Genomic DNA, 13,465 nt, shown 5'->3' with positions numbered 1-13,465 from the left:
CTCACATCAGATGCTGAAAACCAAATATTAAATACAGAGGCATCCTACCTTTCCATGCAATCCGATATAATCCATAGAAGATATAATCCATAGCAATGCACGTCATCTGCTGTATCCACAACAATCCATACGTGTTTGAGCCATATTTCCTTCTTGCAGGTGTTCACGTCAGATTTTACAGCTAGTTATCGCTAACATCCGTACAAAGTAGGCTAACCTAAATAGTAAAAGTTATATTTTTTCGGTATACTCTGTCTATATTATCTCAGAATTAAAAAGTAGTAATCCAAGTCGAGTTCATTGACTGAGCATCTTGAGCAGTTTGTTGGCCCTTAACCCTTAACCCTTTAACTGTCACCCCTCCCCCTTTTTTCGCATAGACATGAAAATCACTATCCAAACTTAAATGGTTGTATTTCAAGAATGCTTTGTCATATATACCTATGGACAAGTTGTGTTCCAAATTTTAGGTTGATATCTCAAAAAATTAGCTTTCAGTAAGATTTTATTTGGAGCAGTAAAAAACTTGGAATGAGCAGTCTCTAATCTCTAATGTATTGGTCCAATGTTTAATGAATTATTACTCTATATCTTGCATTTAAATACATATACCTTTGTATTCAATTATAATTAAATTATCTTTATTGTGAAAATATTTATTGTATTTATTCATACTGTACATACTGTACTGCAAAGTAACTTATCTGTTATACTGTTTAACTGTGTTAGTGTTGCCGCACTATCCTGATCATTATAGCACTAAATAGGAACAACCAAAGGTCTTCTATATAATTTAAAACAAATACCATGATGACTAGACCTTGGTTAGGTGTTCTTATAATGGATGTAAGTATGGTGAACAGCAAGTAAATATTGATTATATGTCAGTTACGGCCTTTTGCCTTTGCATGACTCCTGATTTTTGGCACATGATACAAAGGCAGAGTACAGTAACTGCCAAACAAGGGTCAAAGGTCAATTTTGAGCTCAAGATTTTTTGCATACAAACATTTCTTCAGTATAGCAACTAGTTGTGAAATTTTGGGAGTCCTACCTATAATACTTTTGTCTGGACAAAACAGAAACTTTAAAGTCATTTTTCTCAGTTTCACACTCCAGTGAGTTAAGGTCTTTTGCTTTTGCAGGGCAGTGCAGGTAGTCCAATCTAGCACCTGCATCCTCTGCTTATGCAGCCATGCATTTGTAATCAGGGCAGTATATGGTTTGCTGTTAACCTGCTGGAAAATGCAGGGACATCCCTGGAAAAGACAGCACCTGGATGGCTGCATACAATATGTTCCTCCAAAATTTGTAGATATCTTTCTGCATCAAGCCTGGTTCTCGCAGCAAATGACATTGAGTGACAAAGCGACACGATTCTGATTAACTCTCAATGAGAGCAGAGGGACTTCCAGCAACACAAGCAACAGTGACCATTGGCAACAAAGGTCACAATTGCAAGCGACAAGACAAAGTTTAGAAAAGTTTAACTTTATGCAAATGACGAGTGACATTTGGGCTATCAATGAGAGTGAAGACAGTGGAGTTCACGTAATCTGTCTCCAGTGCGTGTGAGATACTGAGATACTGGAGTCAAGTGCAAGCACGATGGACAAGTAAAAGGTTTCTGTGAGCAATTTCTTTGTTCTATATCATTTGTCTGGAACCACATAAATGGTTATAGTCCAATAAAAATGATGTGTGTAAAACAGTGTTGGCATTCCAATTGAGTTAGATTCATACATGAAAGAACGTTCATCTTGTTCATGATATGATGCATTGATGTAATGAACTGGCCATTGAGACGGTGTTAGGATCCATGTGCAGGGATTTTATTAAAAAGAGACACAAGCAAACAATCCATAACAGCAAGCAGATAAATCCAATAAACCAAACAGACAGTCCAACCAGGCAAACAAAACAAAGGGTAATCCAAAAAGCAGTAAATCTAGAAAAACAGGCAATGGTCATAACATGAATCAATAAGCAATGGAAAAATGCTCAGTAAGGCAGGGTAAACTAGCAATACTTCGCAATGAGCAGTGGAACTGCATGGCTGTATATACATGTGGTAAACAGGAAATGAGCAGTGAAGAAATGGGTGAAGATCAGTATTCGTGAGAGGGCTCCCTCTAGTGGTTGGTAGGATGAGTAACAACCAGAGATGTTACAATTGAGCACTGCTGAAGGTTATATAAATCACTTTCCCTTGCAAAATATTCATTTTTTAAGAACAATATAACTGATTTCTTGTCAAATTAAAATGATATCTCAATATATCACAGGGTGAATCGAATTTACAGATTACTCCTTTTTGTTTTCATTAGCATTTTACATTCTGTCCCAACCTTTTTTGGAATTGGGGTTGTACACCCTTGTTAGGTCCTGTCCTTGCCAGAAGTGCACACACACTAACACACCTACACACTAACGAAGCATGAACAGCTGTGAAGTTGGTCATCATCATATTACACTCTTTTCTCAGAGATACGCTAATGAAGTAGCGGACATTTGCTCTCGCTGAGAGGACAAACACATCTCAGGTCTCGTTATTCCTCATCATAATACTAAAACTTAAGTTCCACATGTCAAACCTTAACCCTTGAAAGATGCAATGTAACCTCTGTTTAAAAAATAAAAAAAGTGTCCACCACAAAATTCTCACACTGCTGCGATTTATCTGACTAACTCGTATGTCAAATTTAAGAAGCTGTCCCTATCTACCACATGGGTGCATTAATCAACTGAGTGTTTTCCATATAATCATAAAGAATGCCCATTCCGCCAGTCATGCCATTGGATGTTTGTCCTTATTGTCTTGCGTGTCCTCTGTCTGCAGTTGAGCAACCAGGGGAGCGGAGCATTGGAGCAGACCTTGATTAGGAGCTAATGCTCAACTCCTGCACCCACACTGGACCATCTCATTGGACTGTATGAAAATGCGGAGAACGACCTTCTTCCAGACTGTTTAGCATGCAGAAATTTCTCCAGTGTCTGACCCCCTTGTTGAACACCACTTGAGTTGAGAAAATGGAGAGAGAGTGAAAGCGAGAGACCCTCATCAGATCCTTCCCAACAGCCTCCACCCCGGGCCATTGCAATCTTTGTGAAAGCCTTTAGAGGTTCATCTTTAGTTGCCCCATCACCATCATTTATGAAGACAGAGAGGGCACCATACCACGTGACAATGCAAGAGGACGAGGAGGGAAAAGGAGAGAGAGGACTGTAAGAGAGTTAAGGGGCAATGGGGAACCAGACTTATGTACACTTTATTTTAGGCCAACAGAGATGACGGAAGTGCTCCGGCGCATTTTCGAGGAAGAAAATGTCATCACTTTACTGAATGATCACAGGTGGAGAGAGAGGGGGACGGAGTGGGGCACGAGGAGAATACACACCTAGACAGTGGCAAAGACCAACAATAGTCAATTGCCTCCAGAGAGCAGGAATTGACTTATTCCTTGCCATCCCACCTCCACCCACTGGCGTACAGCCCACCGTGAATTGTGACAAATGGCTCCGCTCAAAATTATTGGGGCTGTACATAGTCAAATATATACATGAATGGGTCTTGAAATATTACTGCTAAATATTACTGTTATGTTATTTGCACTCTTTTCATAGCTTTCCTCCTTGTTTGTCATTTTCTGTGCTCCACTAATATAATTTCTGCTCAATTTCTACTCTTGACTTAATTTATTACATAAATCCAGTGGGTAAAAGCAAGTCTACAGAAAATTGGTGCTGGGGATTTAAATTTTGAGCCAATCAGATGACATTTGACTGTAACGTAAATGAGAGAGTCACTATTTATGCTACATAGTTGCAACTTCTGTGCCGTCTTTGGTTTGTAAAAAACACTCTAGATAGGCAAATTTTAATTCTACTGTGATGTCATCCAGCAGGCAACCACTGATGGCTTCTTTTGAGCAGCAGCAATCAGTGGAGAATATGGGCAGCACTGTGGTTTAAAGGAATATTCCAGGTTCAATACAAGTTTAGCTCAATTGACAATATTTGTGGCATAATGTTGATAACCACTAAAATTAAGTTTGAATTTTCTCTTTGCTTTTTTTTTTTTTTTTTTATAAAAAGCAAAAATCGGGGTTACTCTGAGGCACTTACAATGGAATGAATGGGGGCCAATCTGTAAAAGTTAAAATATTCACTGTTTCAAAAGTATAGCCACAAGACATAAACAATATGCATGTTAACATGATTTAAGTGTGATAAAATTGCTTACTAAACTTTTCTGTGTAATGTTATATTATTTTTTTGTATTTTGTTGCCATGACGACATAGAACTGTAAACCCTAAAACCCTAAAATTACAACTAAAAAAACTTCACAGTTCAAATGTTACACAAGTTTTTACATTTAGTCCTCTTATAAAATGATAAACTTCATATTTCTGCCTTTAAACCCTCCAAAAATTGTCCCTATTCACTTTAATTTGAACTGCAACCCCAATAGTTTTTTTGTTTGTTTTTTCTTTTAAAATAGAGGATACGTCAATTATTTTTTGTGGTAAGCAACATAATGCCACAATTGCTGTTGATTGAGTTTAACTTGTATTGAACCCAGAATATTCCTTTAATAATCTGTTAAGCACTATATAATCTAATAATGTTTAACATAATAAGTTATTATAAAGGGATATCTATGGTTGATGGTTGCAGAATTATATGTAGGTTCTTTTTGAAGTATTGAGAAAACCAGAGTTAAATTGATTCAATATGTTTGAATGATTATGTTAGACGTGTAATAGGTTGAATACACATCCTCACACGTTGAACACACTTCAGAAGTCTGAGAAATGTGGCATATAAAAATGTTACGAACCATCGGATATGTAATATGCATCTTTGCTGATTAAATTATTGGCTCTTGTAGATCATAACATTCAACATATTCAATATGCAACAGTTGAATTAGTTTGAACAAGTAACTTACTCTATTAAAATAAATGCAAAGACAAATTTAATAAGTAGTACATTATTTTTATTTGCATATCCATAAAAAAAAAAACAGCCAAGATTCATCCTGTTAGATCCTTCGTGGTTGTCTTGAATTTGCTCGCCGGCTCCTGGACGTGCTGTCGCCTGATCCTCAACTGCTCCTCCTCCCTCTGGCATAAGCCAGCTTGCTCTTCCCTCGGAGGATGGCAGCGAGCCCTCCGGCTCTGGGCGGCTGGCAGTGACCCCTCCGTCCCCAGGCAGACGGCCGCGGCTGCTCCTCTTGCAGATGGCAGCAGCGAGGACTCCGCGACAGCGCATCCCTCCTCCCGGGAACTGGCTGAACAGTAAACATAAACTTTAATGATATAAAGAAACTTAAAACAACATAAGGACACAGACACTCATGTAATGTGGCCACATATGTCTCTCTCTCTCTCTCTCTCTCTCTCTCTCTAACCGGCGTCTCCGGCTGCCCCTATTCTTGCTCTCCTGCTGATCAGCTGATTCAGCACCGGCTCCATCACGGCCTGGCCATGCCCTCCTCCTCGTCACATCCTACTACATCTGTATTAATGGCTGTGGAGATCTTGTGATCTCTGTATGTCAATTATTAAAAGATGTATATGACCCAGTTTGTCTCATCACCGATTTTCATAACTTCATTGTAGCTGCTCAATTCTGATGGCAGCGCCTTAGAGGGAAACTTACCTTATTTATTGTCTTCATCCGCCAAGAGGGGGAAATGATAATTGCTTTATTTCCATTGGATATTTCAATTTGAATAGGAAGAGAGGCCACAATGATGATAGAGGCAGAATGAGAGAGAGGGAAGGGGAGAGAGAGAGAGAGAGGTTGTGGGTGAGAGAAAGGCAGCATTGTAATTTGACATAACAAATGATATCTCTCTCCCACTCTCTTTTTTCTCTCAGGGTCTAATTGTGGATACAGTGCCTTTGAAATGTATTGCCTTGTTAGCAGAATTGTAATAGGAGAGGGTGAAGGATCATATGTGTTCAATACTCTTTTGTTGTGTTGCGAACCTGTGAGAAAGGTTACGAGACCCCGGACTACAGGATATGCACAAAACGAATATCAGCAGAAACACACTCCACCAAACTGCTACACATCACTCTGAATATACTAGAATCAAGTGCTAACTCTGAGTACCACAATGTGTATTGTGGTATTTTCAAACCAAAAGGATGTATAATAAGTCTATTAAAATAATGTGTTTCTCTGCAAAATCCCTAATAGTACTAACTGTAAAACAAAACAAAAAAATTCTGATTTATAAATAAAAATGCAAAGCCTTCCCTTCAGAAGCAATATATGTTATGTGACACCAACATCATCAATATTAACCACAGACTATGGCTAATTATATATATATATATATATATATATATATATATATATATATATATATATATATATATACTGTATATACTATATACACTTGTACAATGTTACAATAATAGAAATAATGTATGTAAAAAAATTAAATAAAATAAAATATAAAATTAATTACAATTTATCTTTCAAAATGATCAAAAACAAACAAAAAACGACCAAATAGATTTACATAATAAATGTAATACTTTTGCATTGCAACCACAATTTACTTGCTAGAATAATATTTGCGTTATTGAAGAGTTAGAATTAATGGAAATGCCATACTATGAATAATATAACCAACTGCTTATCAATTATGCAATGTCTTAAAATGTATTAATGGCCATTGTCATTTGCTATTTAAAATGCAATTTAATTTATGCCTAAACTAAATTAATCACAATAATGAATAAGGTGACCTGCGGGTTTGTCTGCTCCTTGTATAGACCAGAAGGCCCTAATGAGCTTTGTACTAAATTAAGGAAACAAAGAGGGTTGGAGAAACATCAGGTCAAACTCATTGCACTTAGACATGAGATGATTTCGCTCATCACACAGGAGGTTACTGTTCTATTTCCCTCTTTAAACAACAAGACGATTTAAGACCATGTCTCAGTCCTGACACCATTTCCTTCAACTGGGACGTTGTCTCCCCTAGTCATTGAACTCTTAATTTGAGGATTCAATCTAAATTTTCATTCAGTTTGTACAGAGATACAGTGGTCCTAAAAATATTGGGACACTTAAATCACAAAAATGTATGAATGTCTCTTAAAAATGCAAGAAATTAATATAGGCTCAGAATAACATGTGGGAGTAAATGATGATATAATTTTTGGGTGAACTATCCCTTTAATGAGCCAGAAACAATCAATCAAGAAGCTCTTATAAAACATAAATAATGTACAGTATTAGTATAACATATTAATATAAAATAAATAGTATCTAATAAAAAACAAGGAAACACATAATGTAGATGAGCTCAAGATTAAATGGCTGCAGAAATCTCTCTTCCTCTCTCAGTTTTTCTTGTTCCTCTCAGTCGTCCTGTGCAATTGTGTCTCTCAGATCCCTCAGTAGATAGCACTGTCCTCTGCACTAAATTTAGACAGGAGAAAGTCAAGCTACAGAGTGAAACGCTCACCCACCAGGCTTTCCTATTTATGTCTGCCCATCCTTGGACAGAGTTATCACAATCAAGCGTGATAGACTCTGTTCGGGTTTTGGGTGGTCCTCTGGTTTCCCTGTGACTGCTGCTGCTGCTGGGCATACATACAGTAGCTCTCATTGGGAAAGTACAGGGACCATGTGACAGGAAGTCAGCCTGTGTTTTATTCGAATATTTTTCAGGTGGGCTGTTCCAGTGGAGGTGAATGACCTTCTGATGATCTACGCACTTTACCTGTCTGCTGTAGGAGAGGAACCAGAACCTTGTCCCCGGGACCACCTACCTGTTTCAGATAGCAGATGTGTTTCTATCCACCTGTCTCACTATACACATACAGTTGCTCCAAGGAGTATTGAATGGGGACAAGGGGACAAGCTCCAAGAGTGACAGAAAAAGCACCATAAAAGTAGTCCATACGACTTTAGTGCAATATGTTTTCAGAAGCCACATGACAGCCCCCATTCCATTCACTTTCATTGAATGGGAAATTAGCAGCAAGCACATTTTTGAGTAAAATATTACTTAAAGAAAGTCTGATATTTTGCCGCCCATTTGTTCTAAATTTGTTCTCAATGATAAATCCTAAAATTTGTCATTGTGTCTTTTATTCCCCTCTTTTAAAATTATTATTATTATTATTATTTTTTAATGGAAGCTAGTTTGGGGTTTTAAAGTAAACAAATATTTTGCAAGATTGAAAACCCAACTTCATAGTGCTTTTTTCATTAACTTACATTATTGACTGGGATTTTTGACGTTTTTTACATTACATTTTTGGATTCTTAGATTTTGTAAATTAAAATTATTAAAATTATTACAGTTAATACTTATACATAATTGCATGTTTTATTTGTATTTGACGAGCTATTTCTGTAAAACTTAATAAGGTTATATTTGTTAACAATAGTTAATACATTAGGTATTATGTCCTAACAATATATTGTTTATAGAATTTCTTAATATTGTCTGATGTTAATGTAGCTGAAAACTATTGTTCATTGTTAGTTCATAGTGCATTAACTAATGTTAACATATACAAATACAAACTGTCATGTTTATTAATTAGTATACACTGTGTAAAAATGAACATTAACCAAATAAAAATTCTGTTAAGGTATTGTTCATAGTTAATTCATGCTACATATTACATAAAATTATGTTAACTAAATCAACCTTATTGATTGACCAAGTTTTAATATTATTCCTTTAAAAAAAATATTTATTAGACATTTGACAAAAAATTGTACACTTGCTGATGTCACTTAAACTTAGCCTTTTGACCCCAAGGCTTGCAAGGGAGGAGGATGCACCCTCGTTGACCTCATCGTCGCCCACACTGAAGAGAGTTCACCTGAGGAAGTGCATACCCCCAGCATCCTGTCACTCTCTCCACATTCCCTCAATGTGTCCCTCGCAAGCCCATCGGTGACTGGGGTTAAAACTAGTGCCTGGCAAATGTGAATTAATATTCCAAATGGTCGTTTAGTTAAGGGTGCTTCATGTTTAATGATGGGTTAGCACTTAGAGTGGGTATACGGGGAAAGCGCGGTGTGGCTGGGATTGCATGAGAGAGCGAGAGAAAGCGAGACAGAGAGGAGGAGTGCTGCGTTTTAAGTGGATGAAAAGTGCTCCCTTTTGACTGATGCTGTGAACTGCAGCTTTAGCAGCAGCTATCAGGGGCACACGGCAGCAAGTTCATTCACTCTCTCGCAGCACAGGATGGGGACACCAATGCGACCCTTGCACTTGAGAGCAGATATACATTAGGAGGAGTGTGTCTAGAGTTCATCCCTGGCCTCAATCCAGTTTTGACAAAGCTCTGATTAACGTAAACTGAGCTTTTTTGTTCTGTTTACTTATTTATTTATTGTAATTAAATATTAAGGGGGAGTGGTCATATCATTTTCTGCTGTTTTTTTATTATTATTATTATTATTATTATTATTCGTTTTTGAAGAAGTTCTGAGTGGTAGAATACATTTTGATATCACATGAAATTTTGTCACATGAAGAATCTTTTAAAATATTTTAATTATTATAAAAAAAAATTATTAATTTGATACAGCACATCCAATTTTTTTTTTTTATATAAATAATTTAATTGAAACTTAATTAATACATTTATTATATTCTCTTTTTTTAAGTGAATCAGTGTGATTAAGATGTTATTAACACTACAGGTAAGTAATGTATAGATGTTGTGTGTTTTTGTTGTGCTTTTTTTTATATAAGAAAATAATAAATATGGTCTTGTCAAAATGTTAAATAAGCCTATGATAAATACACAGTTACAAAATCAAGGAAATGCTAAAATGCTATCAAACCTGATATATGCCAATTTTAATGAGAGCTTGTTTGCATGCTTAAAATGACATAATGAATCCCCACATAATTAAATGCACAATCTGAAAAGCACTTATGGAATTGAATCTACTTTTGCAAAATAATACAGTATATAGAACATATATACTCTAGTATTATTGTTTTATGCATCTTAAGTTGTCACCAGTGTATCAGTATAGATTAGAACTTTAATAACATATTTGAAATACACAATTTATGTGCAGCCATTTTTAGTGTTTGTTGACTATACAGTCTTTTTGTCTATTTTTTTCACTGTGCATGTGCCTGAGTTGTCCTTCTCAAACCTTTTAACTGACCAGTCCATCTTGAGGGGTGTGTCCCTTGAGCAGCTATAAAGAGAGCAGGAGCAGTATACAGCTGTGTTTACATGTTTTACAGCACTCTTTCCCTAATGGTCAACTTTAACAGAGGGCTTTAAACAAAATGGCCAGTTTACATCAGGGAGTGTGGGGAAATCAGTGGAGCAAACTGTGTTTGGGTATCACAAAGTGCCTTTGAATATGGTTGCATGAAGCAGAGGCAAGTTTAGTCTTTATACCACGGATACAGTGAATTCCACCAAGTCATTAATACATTTTTTTTATTCTTATTATTATTTCATTTGTCTGCTAATTAGAATGTTTTGGAGGCATAGTTCGGCAATATATAAAAAAATATCTCAATTACTAACACATATGTAGTTATAAGCTCATATATACATATGCTATCACACAGCTATTGCACATATGCTCAATGTACATACATTTCTTGCACATGGGTGTGATCTCCAGCTATAGTCTTTGGATGATGGCAGGCTGGTGTAGAACTCTTCCCTGATGAGTTTGAAGTGGACAATCTGTCCCCATGAAGCCTCCATAGTTTCCGTGTGCAGGCCTGCATGGCTCAGGGCTGTGCTCTGGGGCCCCTGGTGAGAGTCCACCATTTACATTATGTTAATGCCTCTGCGTTTCAGATGACAGCTTGACATCATAAAGGTGATCGATTCACTCTGTTCAATAAAGCACCTTATGCTCTCACTTGACATTTGGTATAAATGCCACTCTGGGCTGGTTACCGCTTTGATGGGCCATATTTGGGCATTTTTCCAATATGTGTGCAATATTTAGTCAAATGGTCAGTTCTGCATACACAGCAAAAGTTGGAGCAAGCAGCTTCAAAGTATCCAATCATTTGCTGAACAGATGGTGGGAAAAAATGTGCAGGCTGTGAATTTGTATTTATTTGTCAAGTTTTTCTAATTAAATTAATGCGTTTTGAGTTTATGCTGTCTCCGAGTATGGATTTAGAACAAACTAAAGAGTTTAATACAAAATTGTAGTTCCACCTTAGTTTAAAAGTTTCTTTTAAAGGAGTATTTCACCCAAAAATTTAAAATATGATAATGTTTGCTCGCCCTTATGTCTCTTCAAACCTGCTTGATTTACTTATGTTGACAGCAAAAGTAGATTTTAGGTAATATGACAGCCTCAGTCACCATTCACTTTTATTATATGGAAAAAAGATGCAATAAAAGTGAATGTTGACTGAGACCAACATTCTACCAAACATTCTTTTGTGTTCCACAGAAGAAAGAAAGCCATATGTGTTTGATACAACATGTTGCTGGGTGAATTATAACTGAATTTTCATTTTTGGGTTTGCAAGCCCTCTAACAATAGTTTCAAGTTAGTCACAGGCCATTCTTCTCTGTATGTTGTCAGGTGGAAAGCAGGGCTCTGGAGATGACTCCTGCTGGTCAGGTGACCCTTCACGTTCTCAGCGAGAAGCCACATTCTGTTCGAGCCAAGTGGGAAGCCCCAACTAAGCCCAAAGGCAACCTAACATACACAGTCCTCTTCACAGGGTCAGGTAAATCAAACTTAACTGCTCCCCTTCACCCATCAACATCCCTTATCTGTTCCTCCAAGGAAATGCAACACTGCCTCCTTGCATGCTGCCTTTCCTCTCTATATTGACTTCTACTGTATTCCCTATGTTTGTTTACAAACAAAAATGCCGAATGGACAGTTATCCTAAGCGTGGCATGCCTGCACAGTTATAGGCTTAAATGAATTGTTGTCTGCCTCCATTTTCCTCAATCTGGCTGCTGGATGCTATTGTGGGCTGCAGGGAGACACCCACGCTCATCATGCGCTCTTCACTTCTGGTTCTCTGTGGGATGAGAGCGGACAGGTTTGTTAAAAAGTGTTATGGCATGTTCAAAAGGAATCTCCCACTGCTCGCTACCCTGATCTCTGCTGGAGCTTCCCTTATGCTGGTTAAAAGCTAAATACTTGAGTGGTCTGGTAGGGGTGAAATGCTCCATGTGATCATGTCAAGCTTATGGCCAAAAACATACATTATACAAGTATGCAGATTCAAACTTCTTACACTACCCGACTTTTAAAAACTGAACAGACTATAAAAATACATGGTATCATATGTTTTCTGACTTTGTAAACATTACACAATGTGACAGGGCGGAGGGCGGGCCGGGTCGTGATTCTACACACCCTGTCCCTTATCAGGCTAATCAAGACTCCGAGAGGGATAAAGGCTGACTGCAGATGGTGATGCAACAGAGAGAGAGCATTTACAGGCAGCAGGCGCAATGGCGTTTTTGGGGTGGCCGGTGGATTCACCAACTGACATTCACGGCACACTGCACACCACTTGCGAACTGCCCCATGAATGCCCGGCCAGAAGTACGGGCCATTATATGGTTCAAATACTTTTCGTGACCTAAGTGGCCAGCCATTGGATTATAGTGAGCCGCCAGGAAGAGTGTTTTCTGACAGCTGAGTTGTAGTCTCTTTACTTTGAGTGTCCTGCGTCACTCAATACAACCACTCTTTAATAATAGAAAATTAGTATGTGAGTGCAACACCGGGCTGGAGCTATTGACCATAAATTACTTTCACTTGATCAAAGGCTTGCTTGAGGGACTCGTCCCGTGACTGCACCAGAGGGATATCCCCCTTGGGGAAGCCCCTGAGAACGGGAACCCCCCCCCCGCATCATCCTGACGCAGAGCTCCCCATAAACGCCCTTTATACCTCTCGGAGGATTGATTAGCCTGAAAAGGGACTGGGTGTGTAGAATCATGACCCGGCCCGCCCTCCGCCCTGTCAACACACCAAGCAAGTGAGGATCACACACTACCTGACAGTCAAGTCAATCTGATCGGACCACAAGTGTTTCACCCTCCTGTTCACATGACAGATGTAAACACACATGGATGTACAGGAGCACTGCCGTTGTTGTCGCTGCTAATCTGTCATGGGCCAAGTGCATTTTAGTGTAGTCTCGGGTGGAAAGCCGAGGTAAGTGGCATTAAATATTAAACTCCACTTTGAGTGCTTGTTTGCATCTCCATTCCTTGAGCTTAATTTCTATTGGCTGATTACCAAATGTTTTCACTTTTGTGTCAGGGAGCTTTATACACTACTAAAAAGAAATTGAATTCTACATGATTTGTGTGAAATCTGACAACTCCTACTGGCCCTACGGAGTGAAGCCGACTAGCATGGATGAGCACTGTCTCAGCCCGAATGCAAATCAGGGCTAAAATCATTGTTAAATTAGTGTAAATTAATCCAGCCTTT

The 13,465-nt window shown here is 38.0% G+C and overlaps 1 pseudogene; it reads left to right on the top strand.

The window, feature by feature from the left end:
- The window catches only part of LOC127662676 (usherin-like), a 388,775-nt pseudogene that overhangs the window by 193,592 nt on the left and 181,718 nt on the right, over positions 1-13,465 (top strand).

The sequence above is a fragment of the Xyrauchen texanus genome, chromosome 22 (genome assembly GCF_025860055.1).
Source record: "Xyrauchen texanus isolate HMW12.3.18 chromosome 22, RBS_HiC_50CHRs, whole genome shotgun sequence".
In the NCBI taxonomy this organism is placed as follows: Eukaryota; Metazoa; Chordata; class Actinopteri; order Cypriniformes; family Catostomidae; genus Xyrauchen; species Xyrauchen texanus.
The sequence above is the reverse complement of the archived record's forward strand: the minus strand, read 5'-3'. Positions and strand labels throughout refer to the sequence as shown.